At 38.8% G+C, this 19,465-nt stretch overlaps 1 protein-coding gene across 1 annotated transcript in view; it reads left to right on the top strand.

Annotated features, from left to right (window-relative positions):
- Nucleotides 1–19,465, top strand: part of GRM8 (glutamate receptor, metabotropic 8) — a 156,302-nt gene that overhangs the window by 80,891 nt on the left and 55,946 nt on the right. The gene's annotated exons all lie outside the window — the stretch shown is intronic.

Genomic DNA, 19,465 nt, shown 5'->3' with positions numbered 1-19,465 from the left:
AGAATAAAGAAGAGAAAGTAAAAAAGTGGAAGAATTCAGTGACAGTGACTCTCATATAAAAGGAAAACAGGTGAACACTGGCGTGAAAGCAGTTTAAAGGTGTGATTCAGACTGCGGGCAATCTCTTAGGAAATAATTAAATGCGAAGAAATTAAAAGGCCAAGTCTGTGAAATGGCACCAAGAGAAGAATCTGTCAACAGTGTGAAGAAGTGATGACAAAGCACTGTGTTTGAAAAACTAGGTCAGTATGAAAAAGACCATATGAAGAAGATGGTAACATTTTAGAAGAAATGTAAAATACAGCTTTGGAATGTATACTGATGGTTTAGGGCATGAACTTGTCCATCGATAAGTCTACTAATCCAGGTTGGGATTCTAGATTATCGTGGCTACAGAGTTGGAAAACATATAGTTCCCAAATATTGGAAAACCTTTGGTATCTATTTAAGAGGTTTTTCTTAGGCAGTAAAACAGGTTTAAAAACTAACTTCAATATGTGTTTTATTATTAAAATGTCACCTTCTTAGAGAGGCCATCCCAGGCTATTTTATCAGAATTCGTATCTTCCATCGTTTTTACTCTGTTTTAGCTTTTTCATAGCACTTAGCACTATTTGAAATCCTAATACATATCTGTTTATATGTTTATTATCTGCTTGTCCTGCTAGAAAGGAAGCTCCATAAGGGCAGGAGCTTTATTTTGTTTACTGTTGAATCCTTGGGACTTAGAAAAAAATAGACACTTAGTGAAAGCTCAATGCACATTTACTGAATAAATGGTAATAATTGTACTTACCATTGATTAAATGCTTAGTATCAGTCAATCTCAAATAGATTTACTCAATATTCATAAAAATTCTAATACATCCGTACTGTTATTAATCTCATCTTGCAGGGGATAAAACTGAGGTCCCAAGAGGTTAAGTAACTTGCCCAAAGTCACCCAGTGATTGGTGAAGCTGAGATAGTAATTCCTAAGAAGGAGAGTTCATTTTGGGCCAATATAGTTAAGACAAACTTTAAAGGAGAGATAAAACAAGCTGAGTCTTGAGATGGGTGAGTTTGAAGTGCAGAGTAGAGGGCCAAGTACTCTATGAAAAGCATGTCTAAGATGGCTACAAAAGAAGTTTTCATAAAGATTTGCAAAAAGCTACTCTGTGATATGAGATTGGAACCCTCTGATGTATATGTGCACAAAGACCAGTCTGAGCTTGAAAGTGAATACATTGTTAAATTTTTTAAAAAATCTAAGAAACAATTTATGACTCAGATATTTTCTGAATAAAATTGCATTGTTCTCCTAATTAAGGTGAATGAGTGAAGTTGTACTGTCTAGTCCCAGTTCAGAAAGGATCACAAACACCTTATTTGTAGCCTTTGCCTTTTAGGCTAGTTCCAAGTAAAATTATAGAGTAGGCCATGTTCATCTTGCTGAAGAATACTCATTCTTCTTGTTCCCCTGCGTCAATCCAGGTCCTCAGGGGAAACAGCATCCCCCAAAGGGGTGCTTAAAAAGAGTTTTCTTTTTTATTAAAAATATCTTTACGGTAGAAAATTTTAAATGTGCAAAAATAGAGAGAATATTATAAAGAAGACCCTGTACCCATTTACTGACCTTTTGGCTTTGACAATTATCAACTCATGGCCAAACATACTTCAACTAAATATCATTTTGTCCCTAAATATTTCATGATATATCTCTGAAAGACAAAGACCACTTGAAAAAGTAATCACAATATCATCATCACACACAAAGAAATAATAATTCTGAAGAAAATTGTTACTGAAGGTTTCATTTATAAAGGGTTAAGGGAATTCAACAAGGGATGATGAAGTCCCCAAGGGTTAGCTACAGGGGGAATCCCCTACCACTTCTATCTAGGCTTGAAGAGGCTGCTGAAATCTTTGGAGACCTGTCGCTGTGGGAGAGTTCTGCCTGGCAGGATCGGTGGCTGTTGGCAGAGAAACAGCCACTGCCAACCCAGCAGGAAGAGAGAGGGTGCTATAAATATATCAACTTGACTCTCCTACTTTCTCATCCCTGGCAAGTCCTTTGCATCGACCAAACTCAATAGGAAGCCAGAGGGAAGGGCAGGCTGATACGGTTCATGGAAGTCAGCCTCCCAGGCACGCAGCAGGATGGAGAAGGGTGGGGAATGGATTTGGAACTGCAACCTATTTGCACCTGGCATCACCTATATCCCTCTATGTTACCTATCTTCTTCTAAGGATGCCTTTTGAAGATTGCATTCACCGTACTGTACCCCAGACCCTGATCTATCACTTTGGGCCCTGCCTGTCATCCATATAATTAAAGAAAAGAAAATAATCTATTCTGTCAACAGTGATAAGCCAGTGAAGTTAGATATTTTGGTAAAGAAAGCCTTTTCCCTTCCCAAAGCATTCCTATTCTCAGCCAATATTGATGCTACAAAACAAGAGCTATATTTTAATATACTAGCCTAAGACATTAATAAATCAAGACATAAAGAAGCTATTCGAACTGCCTTTCGAACTTGCTTTGCTTTGCTGTGTTCCAATTAAGTTTAAAATATTTAGAAGAGAAAAAGTAGTTCTGCTTCATTTAAGACAACCCTCCAGTAAGAGGCAGTTTGGAGTTTGCTGTTGGGAGCTGGCAGGGGTTATAAAATCCAGAGTCTAGTTAAATAAATCCTTTTACTATTAACTCCCTACTAAGACAGGAGGGAGAAACCAGAATGGCTAGTCTAGCAAAAAGAGAGAATAAGAGTTACTTACAGTTAATACTTGGTTACCCAGGCAACCATTCCCTGACTGTAAGAAAGCCATCCTGGAGTCTTGATTAGATAGAAGAAAAAGACTTAGGGGCTTCCTTTCCGTATCTTTTTCTTCTGGCCTTTCCTTTTTATTTCTGGGGGCCAAGAAATAGGTATCATAGGATAAAACAAGTGGGGAAAAGCCCTGAAGGGAGGTGCTGATGAGAGAGGGGCTGTGGCCGAGGGAGGAAGGCTGCCTTTTCACTGATGTCTTTCCATTGGAGCTGAGGAGGGGATGCCCAAAAGGCTTGGAGCCCCCTGAGGCTTTCCAAACAGCAGAACTCACCTTCAAGCTCCTGCTCTTCATAGCCTGGAAGACCTTAGTGCTCCAAAACATCTTAGTTCTGGGAGAAAACCATAGACCTGCAAGCACAGAATTTTCAGAACATAAAGGGATTTTACAAATGATGTACCGTCCAACAGTATATAACCAAGAGAGTTAAGAGACCCGTCAAGGATCACGCATATAATGATGTGTGAGTGATGAGTAATGTTGCCTTTCATCCACTCTAATGTGGCTGTGATCAGAATGTGCCTTACAGTTGATGTGATGAGGAGGTACTGAGTTATAGTTTACTTGGTAATATTTTTTTCTCTCACAGTGGCACATAAAATAATGGTGCATCATAAAATCAGTGATGCTTAGATCCATTGAAATAGAGTAAAGAGTGACAGAATAGTGCATCTTTCTGCTGGTGCACCCTTTAAATCTTGCTCATGATTATGCTTGGCTTGTTTATTCATGTCTTATATAGATTAGTTATTTAATTTAAATTATTAACAGATTTATTTTGGTAGAAAAAGTACAGTCAAGTAAAGAACAGTATATTTTTTCAGATATTAGCTCTTCTTGTATAGAATAAGTCTATCTGTTCTGCTTAAGTGGCTCTACCCGCCCCCCTCCCCAGCCCCGTCGCACACACACCAATGGACGCATGGACACATATGCACTGCAGCAACTTAATTCTCACTTCAGCCCTCTGCAATTGCCTTCCTGGTTACAGCTGACCGAGACTGGGTGTCTGGGTTTGGTGGTCATTAGGCGATGGGAGAGTCGACTTGCAGGAGTGTGGGTTGGGGGTGGGAAGGGAAAGCTAGGACCAAGAGACAGATCCCATCTCCCCCAGCTGCTGCAGTAGAGCTTGAACCTCCACGTCTCACAGATCGGTTTCCTCCTTTGCTCTTGTTTTTTCTAAATCTTCATATTTCCCTCCTCTTTTCTTTATTTTCTGTTCTCCTCTCAAGGGTCAAAGTGCCAAACAGATTGGGTTTATTTGATGAAGACAGGAACATTATGTGGTTTGTTATCCCCCTAACTCAGGTTTATGGCTCTTAAAAATCTATGTGGTCACATTTTTTTTCTTTCAACAAATAAAAGAAATGTTTCCTACAAAAATTTCAAGTTCATTATAAAGAATATTTAAGCAAATCAGAAAAGTACAGAGAAGAAAGTTAAAAAAAACAAAAACACCTCTAATCCCATTGTCCAGAAATAACCACTGTCCTTGGCTGTCTTCCTCCTTGAATCTGCGACCTGTTCCTTTCTACTAAGAAAAGACGGCTGGGGCTCTGCTTTTTGGTGTTCGATCCACTTTTCTACTTCCTGAGAACATGACTGGGGGCTGGAGGGCCCAACTGAGGTGGGCGCAGTTCTTAGTTTGGACTGTCACCTCTGAGTGAGGTCAGGCTACGTGTCCACCTGAGTAGCGGGTGACTTCCATCCCATGAGGGGTCCCCACGTGCTTCCAGTCCTCCTGAAATTCATCCTGTAGCCCAGAGGTATCCCTTTTGCCAGACAACTGCGTTTGCTTCCCAGCTGCCTTCCACAGCTCCCTAGAGGACAGAAAAAGAGGCCATCCCACTACGTTTGCCTCTCTGCAGATTTATTATTGATGTGAGGGCTCAGGATTTTGTAGCTCCCCAGTGTAACTTGTGAGGGATGTGTGAGTGTATGTATGAGTGTGTGTGTGTGTGTGTGTGTGTGTGTGTGTGTTTGCACATGCACTCTGTCCCCTACTCCAGATCTTCTCTTTCCCTCCTCCCCCATTATTTTCTGGGGTAATAACATTGGGTTATGGCCTTTTCTTTGTTTGCCATCTGTTGGTGAATTTTTGTTTTAATTTTTTTGACTAGTTTTTGTTTGTTTTGTTAAATTTGGATAGAGGGACATGACACGAGCCAGTTTATTCTATCCTCCAAGCCTGGAAGTCCCATTGGCAGGTTTCCATGCCCAGTTTAGTGTGAATTTGAAAAACAGTATTTGATCATTCTTCTTCCTGCAACGAGGAGCTAGAAGTATCTAGAGTGTATATTATTGGCTGGGGTTTTGTCTAAGCAGGTGTATATATGCTACCTCTCGTTTTCTATGACATTAGATTAGTGTTTTCCTGAAAGAAATGTATATTAATAGTCTTTAAAATACCATTTTCTCATTTTCTCATGCTTAGGCAATGCTTTTATAAAATCTTTCTATTAAATTTGTTCTTTTACATTCCATTAGAGTATTTATTCTTTAGTTTTGCTTTCCTACTGTGGAAGTAAAGTCAATTTTCAGAATATTTGTGAAAATAACAAAGTAGTATGCTTCAGTTTTTCAAGCATGTTTTATTGCAATTTATATCAGTCCTTCAGGGAGGAGTCCAGCATTTGGATCATTTTGTTTAAATTCTAGAATGCTGTAATTTAATAAAAACCAAGTCTTCAGTCTTCTCTATCTTTGGTCTATTTGCCATTTAAATAACATTAACGCTTCTGAAAATCTGTGTAAAGCTCAGTGGCTGTGCCCGTGTACAGTTAGGGGAAAAAAGCCTCTGGCAAAGTGACTGTAAATCTGATTTACTAAATGAAGATTATGTTCAGGAGATATACACAATTTAAAAATTACCAAAAAACATTTTTAAAGTCACTTTTCAATCTCATCCTTTCTTTTTTTTCTCCCAGAGATTTAAGTGGTTTTCTATCCTCATGTATTCATTCCGGCATGTTTGACAACTGTATTAAAATCATGCTGTAAGCTTTCGTATAACTGCTTCAACAATGTCATACATTTAAAGTTAGTGGTGGGTTTGTCTAAAAGCTTTGCCTGTGTTTCTTTTCTCCTCGTAGTCTATGTAACAATTAATTAGGTCATCTTTAAAAATAGATGCTGGCAGCTAAACTCAGCACACCCTTAGTGTTTCCTTTCTGTTAATTTTCTGTGCTCACAAGTACTTCATCTTGCATCTTATTACCAAACAGTGACTAAAACACTTAACTTAGATAAGTAATTTTAGACAAGAGGACCTGTATATAGATCAGATCTGTTATCATTAGTTCACAAAAAATGACTTGAAGAGTACCCAGGAGAGCCGAAAGCAAAGCCTTCACTTTCTTTTTCTATGGCCAGCTCTAGATAAGCAGCTACAGCCATTCACTTGCACACTGTCTACTCTTACCAAATCTGAATGCAAGAAAGCATGCCTCAGCATTAATTCCATATGGACCTTTCTACTGTGGACTACACTTTATGGCATGTTTGGGGACCGAGAGGACTTGTTTGGAGAGTTTTGTATGCTGTCACTCTAGCTCAGGTTAGGGCCCTTCAAGAGATGGTGACGCAAACACAGAGAGACGGAGGGAGAACAACTAGTTGTTTACGGCCCCCACCTGCAGCTAGGGGGCAGTGTAAAGACCAGGAGAGTATACTTAGCCATTTTTTTGGTATGGATGGTGCTGTGTTCTGAATGTTGGTGTGTCCCCTTCAAATTCACATGTTGGAACCTAATACCCAATGTAATAGCCTTAAGAGGTGGGGCCTTTGGGAAATGATTAAGAGATTAGTGTCCTTATAAAAGAGGCTCAAGTGAGCTCCCTTGTTCCTTTTCTGCCATATGAGGATACAGCAACAAGGCACCACCTTTGAAGCAAAGAGCAAGTACTCACCAGACCCTGAATCTACTGGTGCCTTGATCTTGGACTTCCCAGCCTTCAGGTCTATGCAAAATAAATTTTTCTTTTTTATAAATTACCCAGTGTATGATATTTTTGTTATAGTAGCAGGAATGCACTAAGACAAATGGGATGTCATGTCTCCACCCAAATGTCTGAACAATCATTGGAATCTTGAGTATGTGCTGGCTCCACTGACAAGAGAGTGGACAGTGGGCATGTCCTTTGTCTGAAATGGAAAAGACAATTTGTGACTAGCCTTTCATACAGCACAATTCTGGATGCTGTCCCATGTCCTTTCTAGTTTGCTAGGCTTTTATCCCTAACATGGCCTCAGTGGTATCCACTCTTGAGAAAGGGTAAAGCCATCTCTGAAAATAGCAGTTTTAGGGCCATTATAGCTGACAAAATCTGTGTTTATTTGTATCAAATCTTTAGTTGATATCTTATCATTTTTTTTTCTATTTATTAAATGCTGATAACATCTCACTTTCAGCCTCCAAATATCTGTGGTGGTGCTGTTTGTTTTAATTAGATCTCAGGTACAAAGAGTTAAGTTAATCATTCTCCCTAGTTCAGAGCACATTGCCATCATTGATGAGTGCAAAGCCCTCTTCTTGTTTTATTTTCTTTCTCCTTCATCTTCCCTGATCACTGCTCCAGTTCCCTTCTTCCCCTTAGCAATTCACTCTGGTGTCTTTGATGTATTGTTTTAAATATGTGTGTGTCCTTGTTAAGTCTGTGGTATTGTTTTACATGTGAATGTGTTTTTAATTTTTATCAATGTCCTATAAATCTTGCTTTGTTTCCTACTTTTATCACTCAGTTCTATCTATGTAGCCATGTGTATCATTAATGCTTAATTTTAATTAGGCTTTTTTACAGTTGACCCCTTAAATTTCAGTATTAGCATCAATGTAGGTTTTTACACTCATGCTACATGTTTGTTTTGAGTTGGCTGTGGCTCTTCAAAATTACAGTAGTTATTATACCTTCCATTAAATCTTGTTGTGTGATGCATTGATAAAGGAGGACATATATTATTTTATCACAAGTTTACTTTTTTATGTTTTGGTAACTGTACTTTAACATAAATGGTTTTATTTGTAATCCTTTGTATTTTGTGTTATTCATTTAAAAATGATCTTTTAGAATGAGTCCATAGGATCCACCAGACTGCCAAAGTGGTTCATGGCACTGAAAAAGATTAAGAATGTCCAGTATAGAATATTAGTCCTGGTTTTTTTATATGTATTTGACCTTTTTTCCTCTCTCTTCTCCTGTCCTCTTCTGTCCTCTCCTTTCCTCCCCTCTCTTCCTTCTTTTTTCTCCACTTTTCTTATATTTTCTCTTTTTCTTTTTCTTTCTGCTCCCTCCCTCTCTCTCTCCTTCCTTCTCTCTTTTCCTTGGTTTCTTTCAGACCTTTGATCTATGGTCTTTCACCTTTATTTAATTCTTAGAAAATTTCAGTAATTATTTCTTCAACTATTATATTTTCTTCCATTTTTTCTCTTCTCTGAGACTTTTATTAAAAAGACGTGGACACTTACTTGTATATTCCACATATCTTAACTACTATGTTTTACATCCTTTTTCTTTCTGAATGCCTTAGGGGAGAATTCCTGGATCTGCTCTTCCAGTTCACACAATCATTCTTTGGCTGTACCCATTCTGCTATTTATTCTATGAAGTTATTTCAACTTTATATTTTTCATCTCTTGCCTTTCTATTTAGATCTTTTTGCTAATCTTCTGCTGCTGTTTCATGTCACCAGTATTCTCTCTTCCCTCTTTGAGGCCATTTATTTTACTTACTTTAACGTCTCGATTTCTCTTTTCCATTAATTCTGGATTACTGGGTACAGATTGCTCAGTGTATTTTCTCTCATCATGACTGTCATCTTGAGCACTACCCTACCTCTGTTGCTGTATGTATCAGTCATGTAGGGGATGAGCCAGAGCCAGATCCCAGCTGTGTCCCTCCTGGTGGGTTTAAGGGGAGGAGAGTGATGGTATGTCCCAGGGTAGAGAGTTCATAGCACCAAGGCTTGGACTTGAGCTTAGCATTTTCTGCCCTTTTACTAAGAAACTGCCCTTGAAGGAGACTCTCTATGCCTCTGCTCTGAGCCTGCTCTCTTTTTTACATCTTGCTTTGTTACTTGGTTGTCAAGTTCTAAGCTTGGGCTGTGGAGGAGGACAGAGAGGTGGAGGGACCACTCAGGGGCAGGTGAATCAGGCTCATCTTCTCCCAACACAGGCCAGACTCCAGCTCTTCCCTGAAGTTACCCCACAACTGCTACCCAGGTGGGCTGGTGCTGCTGTTCTTCTGTCCCTATGGTAAGAGGGCAAGTAAAGTTCTGCAGAGTGCAGAGGACACAGCTCATAGGCACGTCTCCAGCTTCTAGACTCACATACTGGCCCTCCCTTCTTCATGCTGGCTGCTATTTTTCTTCCATATTTAGTTTCTTTTAATACTGATCTCTTTCTCCCCAGTTTCCTCATAGTCTTTCTATTAGGTCTTCAGATCCATAGATTTTTCTTTTCCTTTATGGCTTCTCTAGTGTTGGGCTAAGGAAGAGATTCAATAGCTTTTGGATGCTGGAAGAAACACCTTTAATGTTTAGATAGAACAATCATTATATATGAAGAAATATGTCACAGAATGCTCGAAATGTGTGTGCCAATACATGATTTTGTCAATAAAGATGAAGGATCTTACTTTTTCTCATGCCTCTTATGACATGGAAACCCTGTAAACATAAGCAACGCCTGCTAGACTTAGCCACATCTTATATCAAGGGACACTTGGAGTTATTAAGCATCAGTGAGTCACCTGGAGTGTCTCAGTTCCCAGTTTTCTACCAATTTCTGCTGTGCTAAGTCACACCTTCAGCCTTCTGTTGTTTCCCGTGTTATCCCATGTTAAGAGGTCTCTTGATTTTCTTCCATGAGCACAGATCCTTTAGACATCAAATCAAAATGAGCATATGAAGGTCAGGACTAACTTTAGTGTCTTTCTCTGCTTCCATAAATAATGCTGACATGTGCTTCCAGGGTGTTTGTATGCATATTTTATAAACACTATGTTTACTGAGTGGAATTTTGAGGTCTCTACATGGCAAAACTTGCGAAGAAAACTTCTGTGAATCAAATTTGCCATTTGGGTTTAGGTAACGTTTTTCTGCTTTTTTCCTTTTACTTCCTACATGGTTCAATATGGCTCATCATACCAAATATCTGCTTCAGTCCACTTGGTAAGTTAGCTCTTTTCCCTTCCCAAGTGTAGATGGCTCAGAAAGACGTTCAGCTCGCAGCTGGAATATATGCGTCTTTGACCTCCCTCATGTATTTGTTCAATGAAGTAACTATTCTGGAAGATATTTATTTTTAAATGATTGATGGCAGTGAAGTTATATAGGATGAATCAAAGAAAGAACTGCATCCCTGAAAGTAAATTTCCCCAAACAACAGAGCTATGATTTTAGAGAGTATAAAAACACCAGAAATGCCATGCTGAGTTAGATCGGACCAACTGTATGTATCTTGCTCAGTTCTATATCTATGACAAGGATACAAATGGCACTTTGTGGGTAAGTGTGGAGTGGGTACACCCTGCTGACAGGGTAAATAGCTCTAATTTCTACTCAATGACATGTTGGAACCATCATCCTAGATTATAGCTAAGTCCTTTTTGGAACCTTCTTATATTTATTTTCAAGTCTGTATCAATTCACAGAATAAAGAGTTTCATGTTTGCCACTTGCTGTGTAAAGTATCACTCCTTTTATGTATTCTAAAACCACCTTCTTCAGGCTTCGAGGGGTGCTTCTAATTCTAATATTCCTGAATTTGGAGAATGGGCAGAGTCTTATTTCTCTAACCCCCCATGTCTTTTGTGATATTTTATACATCTTTAAATCAACATCAACCTTCATGTTTCTAGACTATTCAGACTAAAAACTAATAGAACCAAGAAAAGAAAACAGTATTTATTTAAATTATTTCTATCTTTCAGAAGTTTCATTCAAACTCCAGTAGTGTATATGTAGTATGTGGCCCTGAAATTAGTTTAAAAAAAGATTTAGTACATGGATCGGAAAAAGGAAACGTCAAAATGAATCGATACCTAAGAAATTGTTATTTGTCTGCAAGGTAGATGAACAGTAAAACTCAATTCAGCATAGATGCATTAAAAATCTTCAATGTGCAAGTTGCTTTTCAAGTCACAGGGAGCATAGGTTAATGAAATGTGGTTCCTTCCATGCCTAAATGTATGTATAAGGACACAGTAAGGGTGGGCTCCTTTACTCCAGAAAAGGGGTAGGACAGGCTTTGTAGAAGAAGTGATACTTGAGAAGGAAGAGTGGGAGTTTATAATGGATGGGGTGGGGAGAGAAAGACCTTCCGGAGAGAGAACATCCCATACAAAGCTTGGAACTTAAAACAGTACATGGTGTTTTAATCCAGAAAATACTTTGGAATAGCTGGAGCATAAGGTGCTGAGATAGAAACAGCAAGAAGCATCTGGACAGAGCTGCAGGTGGGGAATAGGAGCTGGCTCTGAGAAAGAGAGCTAGGCACGTTGTATTACATTTCTGCTCGAGTTCCAGGGAAGAGTGCCCTTTGTAAAACCGGAAGGCTAGACTGTTGGAATGATGGGTTCCTGTGGACTCCTTTGATCCTGCTTCTGGAGCCCTGCTGCACTCAAGGTGACTTTCAGCAGAGGTGACTGGGCAGTCTTCCAGTCTTCACTGCCCATGCTCACCAGGGCAGCGAAGACTGGAGTGCTTGTGCCTCCCTTCGTCTGGCTTCCCCTGTAGTACTGACCTACCTTGAACACAAAGTCTAGGCCTTGGGTTTTTCTTTATGTATATGTTGTCCTTCACTATTAAACCAATTGTGTTTTGCAAACTTAAAAAATCCTAGTATTTAATGTTTATATTCAGACAATTCAGATTTTGCCATTTCTCATTGAGTTCAAATAACATTTATGAGCATCTACTTTGTGCGAGAAGCTGTGCTAGGTGCTGGTGACATGAAGTGAATTAACCCCTCAGGAGTCTAGTCTAGGAGGAGAAATGGACAGAAATGGTTTGAGAAGTTTTATGTGTCTCTAAGTTCCTAGTTGCCAACTTTTCAAATTGCCTCACAGTCTTCTATTTTCCAATTAACTTGTTCTACCACATCCCACAGTGACTCTTTGAAATCGCCACTCTCCCCACCTCCCGTTTCTCAACAAATGACTTTCTACTACTTCACAGAGAAAATAGAAGATATCTGACCAGAATCCCGACAACTTCCACCAAACCTTTAAAACAGCCTACAGCCAAACTCACCAGGTGTCCCTCCCGTCAAGGCTCCAGCTGTGGTCTGGTTTGATCTCCCATATTCTTATACTCCCTGTGCTATTATGTTTTTAGAAAATAAATTTTTCTCTCCTTTACAATATTTCTGACTGCCAGGAACACCAGGATTGGACTTGCACTTGTTTTGTGTGGCGCTTGGATTAGCTGTAACTTCTTACCTTCAGAAGTGCTTCTGATGGTAGTAAAAGAGCCTTTCCCGTGGACTATAAATAAAATGAACCTCACACTTCATTAATGAATACTTCCTGTTAATGTCCCAAGTGATCCAAATGCTAAAGATTCAGTATTTCACAGCAGGTTGTGCAACCATTTATGTAATACACCCTTTAAGTAAGTGGGTCATGGTCTTGTGATTAATGGGGCCTGATGTTCACATTGAGTAAACGGGAAGGGTGTTAAATGCCTTAAGAAACTCAGAAGCTTAAGAAGATTTTTGTGATTCATGCAAATAAGATTGACTAATTTGTTATTCTACACATGGAATGCCTATTATTTAATTTTGACTGACAAATGGTTCCAAGCTGTTAAAAACATAAGTAGCGAACAGCAGTTGAACTCTAGTTCTAGGAAACATGTCTGAAAATTAATTTTATTCATAGTTTTCCTTTTCAGTAAATTTCTTTGAGGGTCTTTAAATTATTTTCTCCAGATGTCATCAGATATGCCTCCAATTTAAAGAAATAATCTCTGTAACATAATACCTGAGCTCTTTTATAAGAAGAGCTCAAAACAAATTTGCACAAGAAAAAACTACCTAAGGACACTTTGGACTGATTTTTCCCTGGGATCAATTATTGATTGCCGTGGAGTTTAAATGTGGAGATAAACTGAAGTGAGATTAGCTAGTATGCTGATCCTCATGGATTTTACAGTCTGGCTCAAGTGTCTTTCAAAGCAGAAGGAAGTTGTTAATTAGGTTGGTGGAGTATTTTCTTTGTCATAGGTGCTCAATCATGTTTAGATTTTAGGGTAAACTGTGTCTAGTGCTACATTCTCATTTTGCTGTCTTCAGCCCTCTTTGCCCCATTTTGCTACTTTTGCCTGCCATCACCACCACCACAATTTGGATTCATACACTGTGCCAAGTGCTTTACCTGCATTGCTGCTTACCTATAGGCCAGCCCCTGCAAGGTGAGTATTAATTTGCACATGAGGAAAAGGAGGTTCATAGAGGTTAATGAACTTGTAAGCAAATGGTTCAGTGAATAGTAAAACCCTCATGGAAACTTAGGCCTGAAGGACTTAAAACGTTTACCTGGTCCCTTTCTCCCACCTCTGTATGTCCTGCCAGTCTTTCCTGTTCCTATAGTTTCTACGTTATCTTTGTTCACTTCTTCCCTAAGGTGACAGGCAGTGGAGGAGAGATAGCAGTTTCCCTCTTTTCAAGATTAAAAATAAACGTGAAAATTCAACAATAAGCAAGTGAGAAATAGTAAGTAATTTTAAAGTGGCCTAGGAACATCTAATATTAAAATTTTTTTTTGATCTACAGAATTAAAAGGATTTGGAATGCAAAAGAGAAACCTATAAAACTTAAGAATGTAAAATATGATCTATATTCAACATTGCTAAGAGAGGAAAAGTGTAGCATCTAGCTTTCTAAACACCTCTCAAGATACACGATATCCTTCTTTAGATTTGTACTCTATAAACAAAAGGAAACCGCTTTTTCCCATATGTGCTTCCTAGGCCTTATATCATACTGAGGAGTCTTTTATCTGAGATTCTCTGTAAATACACATGCTCAACTTTTGATAAGTCTCCATGTGTATTTCTTAAAAGCCCAATAGAAAGCCATGAACTCAGGCTCAAGGACAGTGTGAGGATGCTGCTAATGAAGGGAAGAAGTTGCGATGTGACTGAATGTCTCTGGAAGACCACCTGATGGGTTTACTGTTGAAAATGTTGTTGATAATCCCCTTAGTTTGTGTGGCTTTTCATAACCACCCATAATTGGGTTTTTAGTTGTTTTTTTCTCTTATGACACAAGCAAATCTTTGAAAGAGAGAAGAGATCCTTAGATTAGAGATAGAAGAGATCTTTAGAAAAACCACGGAAGAAATAAGTTACTTCTTACTTGAGAGTGGGAGATTTGCTGGAAGTGGTTGGTCTATATACTTAAGAACCCTCGGGTGGTTGAGTTTATCGTAAAAGTGCATAAGATGCGATTTTCTTAAGGGAGGCCAAGGCTGGAGAAGGATCTGGGATAGCATAGCCTCTGAGGACTAAAATAGATGCTCCCTCTACCCTCAGCGAGGCTGAGAGACCTTCAGAATATAAAGTTTCCAGTGCTGTCCCAAGGAGACCTGACCTCCCACAAAGTCCTGTGTGTCAAGGAGCTGGGTGGCCGTACACTTGGTGATGCCAGCATATGTTATTCCCCAAGGAAGGAAAAGTGCTTCATTTTTGCTAAAACCTGATGTTAATTATAATGTATAGCATATACGAACTGGGGAAAAAAAAAAACAACACTTTTATTAAGACAGCATTTCATAATGCCAGCCTTCTTAGACTGACTGTGATGGTGATTTTGTTTTTGAGGCGGGGCCTACCTACTTCAGACATGAGTATGTTGTAACATCTGGAGGGCTTCTTTAATTCTGGACTTTACGAAACCAACCCAAGGGTCAACAGGAAACGACTGGGCCCACACTGTGTAGAGACCTATATACACTCTACTCTCCTTGGACAGAAGGAGGCAGCAGAGAATAGAGGAGGTTAAGGACAGGCCTGGGAGCGGGTTGGTTTTGAATCTTGCGTCACCACTTTCAATGGTGTATTTTGGATGTAAGTTACACAATCTTTCCATTTTTTTAGTTGCCCCATTTATAAAATGTGAACAATAATACTTATTGTCTATTATAGTTGTTGTCAAATAAAATAGGTGGAGAGCTTAGTCTAGTGCCTGGCACACCAACGCTGGGTGCAAAGAGCCAGTGGGGTTTTGAGTTAAATTTCTAATTCTTCCCCATAAAGACCTCAGTCAGTCTGTTGCCTTTTCTGCTGTAGTGGTCTCGTGCTGGCGACTTTTGGACTCTGCTGAGCACTCCTGTATGTCCATGTTCTCCTATTCCACTTTCTGAGAACACTCTCTGCTTTCAGGGACCGGCCTACCTTTGCAGTTCCTGCTACTGCAAAGCCTTCAATGCCAAGTAGCAATTCTTCAGAAATTGTTTTCTCCCACCTGAGCCTTCCATTCTAAGTCTGTCTTCTTTCCTGTTTCACTGAGGCAATGAAGAATTTATTTATTTATTTATAAAATAAATTTTATTGTATGTATTTAAGGTCTGCAACAGGATGTTAAGGGATACATATAGATAGTAAAAAGGTTACTATAGGGAAGCAAATTAGCATATTTATTATCTCACATAATTACCCATTTTTTTGTTTTTATGACAAGAGCAGCTAAAATCTACTCATTTAGCATCAATCCCGTATACAGTACAATTTCGTTGCCTATAGTCTTCATGTTGTATATTAGATCTCTAGATTTGTTCATCCTACATATCTGATATTTTGTATCCTCTGACCTACATCTCCCCCCTCCCCTGTGACCACTGTTTTGTTCTCTATCTCTATGTATTTGACTTTTTAGAAAAAAGATTCCACATGTAAGTGAGATCATGCAATATTTTTCTCTCTGTGTCTGGCTTATTTTACTTGGCATAATGTCCTCCAGGCTTATCCATGTTGTGGCAAATGGCACGGTCTCATTCTTTGTTAGGGCTGAATAACATTCCATCGTATATATGTGCTATAGTTTCTTTATCTATTTGTCCATTGACTGACACTTAGGTTGTTTCCCTATCTTGGCTATTGTGAATAATGTTGCAATGAACGTGGGGGTGCAGATGTCTTTACAAGAGGTGATTTCAATTCCTTTAGGATACCTGTGTCATATGTAGCTCTATTTTTAATTTCTTTAGAAACCTCCATAATGTTTTCCATGATGGCTGTGCCAATTTACTTTCCTACCAATAGTTTACAAGAGTTTCCTTTTCTCTACACTGTTGCCAACATTTGTTATCTTTTGACTTTTTGATAATAGCCATCCTAATAGTTGGGAGGTGGTATCTCATAAGTGGTTTTGATTTGCATTGCCCTGCTAATTAAGGATGTTGAGCACCTTTTCATGTGTGTCTGTTGGCTATTTTTATGTCTTCTTTGGAGAAATGTCCTTTTGTTCATTTTTTAATTGGGATATTTGTTTTTCCACTATTGAATTATATGAATTCATTATAAATTTTTGATATTAACCCCTTATCAGATATCTGGTTTGCAAACATTTTTTCTCAATCTGTAGGCTGTTATTTAATTTTGCTAATTGTTTTCTTTGCTGTGCAAGAGCTTTTTAGTTTGATATAGTCACATTTGTTTATTTTTGCTTTTGTGTTCTAAACTTTTGCTGTGATATCCAAAAAATCATTTTAAAGGCCAATGTGGAAGAACTTTTATCCTATGTTCTCTTATAGAAGTTTTATATTTTCTGGTCTTATTTTTAGGTCTTTCATTCATTTTGAGTTGATTTTTGTGTGTGGTGTAAGATAAGGGTTCAGTTTCATTTTTTTGTATGTGAAAATGCAGTTTTCCCAACACCATTTATTGAAAAGATTTTCCTTTGCCATTGTGTCTCTCCGTGCCCTTGACAAAAATTAGTATGCTGTGTTTCCTTTGTCATTTGTCCCAAGTTATCTTTTAATTTTTCTTCTGATTTTTTTTTATCCATTGTTTGTTCAGGAGCATGTTGTTTTATTTCCACATATTTGGGAATTTTCCAAGATTTTGCCTGTTATTTATTTATTTATTTTTGATATTTTTGTTTTGTTTTATTTTTTTCGAGACAGGGTCTGGCTCTGTCATCCAGGGCTGGGATACAGTGGTGTCATCATAGCTCACTGCCACCTCAAACTCCTAAGCTGAAGCAATCCTCCTGCCTCAGCCTCCGGAGTAACTGGGACTACAGGCATGGGCCACCACACCCAGCTAATTTTTCTATTTTTTTGTACAGACAGGGTCTCGCTCAGGCTAGTCTCAAACTCCTGGCCTCGAGTGATCCTCCCACCTCAGGCTCCCATCCACCTGTTACTGATTTCTAATTTCATACTGTGTTGGTCTGAAACAATGGTAGATATGATTTCAGTATTCTTAAGTTTCCTAAGACTTATTTTTTGGCCTAACATGTGGTCTATCCTGGAGAATGTTCCATGTACGCTGGAGAAAAATATGTATGTATTCTGCCATTGTTGGATGGAAAGTTCTGTTAGGTCCATTTGGTCAAAAGGGCTATTCAAGTCCAGTATTTCCTTATTAATTTTCTGTCTAGTTGATCTATCTATTGTTGAAAGTGAGGTATTGAAGTTTCCTAGTATCATCGTATTGCTATCTCTTTCTCCCTTCATGTCCATTAGTATTTGCTTCATGTATTTAGGTGCTCCAGTGTTGGGTATATTTACAGTGGTTATTTGCAGTGATTTTGATGGATTGATCCTTTAAACTCATTTAGTGGAAAAGTTGCTTCCTAATTGTCAGGTTTGATTGGCAAAACAAGGGATACCTCAAGTGACTGCTTTGTTGCAGCCATTTAAGAGGTAATCCTTGTAGATTATTTCATGCCTGGTGTGGGAAAAGTCAGGGCTTCTCAAATTTTATTGAAAATAAAAATCACTTGGGGAATCTTGTTAAAATGCAGTTTCTGACTTAGTGAGTCTGGGGTGGTGCCTGAGATTCTGTATCTCCAGTGAGTTTCCAGATGATGCTGGTCCATGGACCATACTTCCAGTAGCAAGAGGATAGGCTATGTTAATGTGTTGAAGAGTTGAGTTCCAAGATGGACAATAGTAGACACATTATCTCTTGGAACAACAGAGCTATCTGTGTTTCTCTATACTAATTTTTATTTACTTAACAAATTTTAAAGCTGCATTGGGGGCATGAATAATATGCAAAGCTTTGATTCTCTTTCTCTGAGTAAATAACATAAAAATATATGCTAAAGTCCTGATACGTAAGTATATAAGGGTTCAGGAATTACAAATAAGAAAACAGTAAAATTGGGTTGCATTAGTTAATTCTGAAGAACTTCTAAAAAGAGGTGTTTTGAACCTACCTTGAAAGATATGTGGATTGGAAGATATTAGAACCATTCTAAGTCAATGCACTGGTAAGGGGTTGAGGGTAGAATTAACCCTTAGGGACAGCTAAAGGAAGATGAGCAGGGGGTGGGAGGGGACTTGTCTAAAGCAGAGACTAAGAGAAAACTACAGCTCATTTGCAGCTAACAGAGAAGCAGCCAGCCAAGCTTGCATAGAGCATTCTGAGAGAGTTTAACAGTATGTATTAGGAAATAAGACCTTTTAAAGTAAACACGACCTTCCCACTTTCTATGGGTGGGATCTGTCAGAGGACCCTCTTTCACAGCAGTAGGAGGGTAGCATCCTTACTCTCTACACTTCCCACGACACGTTTACCTTCAGCTTTTTCTGGTGGGGGAGTGGGAGGAGGACCCTCAGTCCTCGTGGAAAATACTGATTAGCTCTCTCTGAGGGTTTCTGTGGCTGCCCAACTTCCATTCATTTGTCCATTCATTTATATGTTCAATATTGTTGAATTAAGTGCCTTGTATATTGAACCTCATACTAAAACTGTGCTAATTGCCTGTTTGCAATTAAATAGCAATAATAATGATAGCACACACACACAAATACCATCTAACTTAGAGATAGATGCTTTCCTAATGTCTGCCAAAGACCTTCTTACACTGCAGGTAGACAATGGTGTTAGGTGATTAGTTTCTATTCCACTTTAATTTCCCTAAGCAAGCACTTCTTTTTAAGCTGGAGACCCTTTCTTTGAGTCGTAGAGTAGCGAGGGCCCCTCTTTTAGGCCATGGAAGGTCCTCTGAGGAGGTGTGGGACTACAGAGGTAGAGTGGTGTGTAGAGAGTTACTGAGAAGGGAGTGACCCCCAAATTATAATGGTATTTTTAAGTAACTGGAGGTAAACAGAGGGATGTGTTTGAAAGGGAAGGGATTAATAGCCCTAGTTATGTCCTACTAGAGCTGATACTTCTCTTTGGTGAAATATCTGGATAATTGAACTAAATTATTGAGTTCTAATCCTGCAGATCAAAACACAGGGATTTCAAGAAGACCATACATCCTGATCATCATATCCTTAGAATTCTCAGCTGAGAAGAAACACTTGCACTTCCACAAGCTGGAATTTGTTCTTCCTCTCCCCTTTCTTGTCCCTGGATTTCTCTGTCTCCCTGTTCTTCTCCCTCCCTGAGTTATAAGACCCTTACTCTTTTTCTCTGAGGCTCACTTTTGCACTAGAGAGCAGTTGTGAGTCTCCTTAAGGCATATGTCTGGGAACCACAC

The sequence above is a fragment of the Propithecus coquereli genome, unplaced genomic scaffold (assembly GCF_000956105.1).
Source record: "Propithecus coquereli isolate 6110/MARCELLA unplaced genomic scaffold, Pcoq_1.0 Scaffold669, whole genome shotgun sequence".
In the NCBI taxonomy this organism is placed as follows: domain Eukaryota; kingdom Metazoa; phylum Chordata; class Mammalia; order Primates; family Indriidae; genus Propithecus; species Propithecus coquereli.
The sequence above is the reverse complement of the archived record's forward strand: the minus strand, read 5'-3'. Positions and strand labels throughout refer to the sequence as shown.